Consider the following 812-nt stretch of genomic DNA (forward strand, 5'->3'; position numbering starts at 1 on the left):
TGGGCTGTTATTTAGTGATACAGCGGCCTATGCACAGTAAGGAACAAAGCCAAGACCTCTCCAGAGGCCATGCAAGTGCTGTATGAAGTATGTCTCCCATCATAGTCGGTGTCTGCCACATGCCTGAGCTGTGAGGACAAAGCATGAGTACTCATAGCTGACTACTGTGGATGAGCTACATCCTGTAACCAGTGGAAAGAAAGCTCTAACCATAGCAAGGCCAGCACGTCCCGTGTCCCCAGTACTCCCATGCATGGCCAGGTGTGTGACATGTATCATGTTGTTTGAATATTTGCAGTAACCAATGAGAAGTCTGGGGAAGTGGCTCAGATGGTAAAATGCAAGTACAAGGACCCCAAATTCCACCCCCAGAACCTGCTTTTAAAAAAGTAGGACAGACATGGGGGTCAGGATAAAAGCACTTATTGCCAAACCTACAACCTGAGCTTCATCTCAAGGCTTCATGTGGTGAAAGAAGAGGACAGACTCCTGTAAGTTGTCCTCTGTGGTGAATAAACAACACACACAGACACACACACACACATACACACACACATAAACACACACACAAACACACATACATACACACACAAATACATACATATATACACACACACAAACATACACATAGTGCACACACACACAAACATACACACACAAACACACTATACACATACACACACTCATAAACACACACATCACACACACACACTCACACATATATACACACACATAGACACATACATAAACACACACACAAACACACAAACATACAAACACACACAAATACACACGTATATACATACACATAA

The sequence above is a fragment of the Grammomys surdaster genome, unplaced genomic scaffold (assembly GCF_004785775.1).
Source record: "Grammomys surdaster isolate TR1022 unplaced genomic scaffold, NIH_TR_1.0 63, whole genome shotgun sequence".
Lineage (NCBI taxonomy): Eukaryota > Metazoa > Chordata > Mammalia > Rodentia > Muridae > Grammomys > Grammomys surdaster.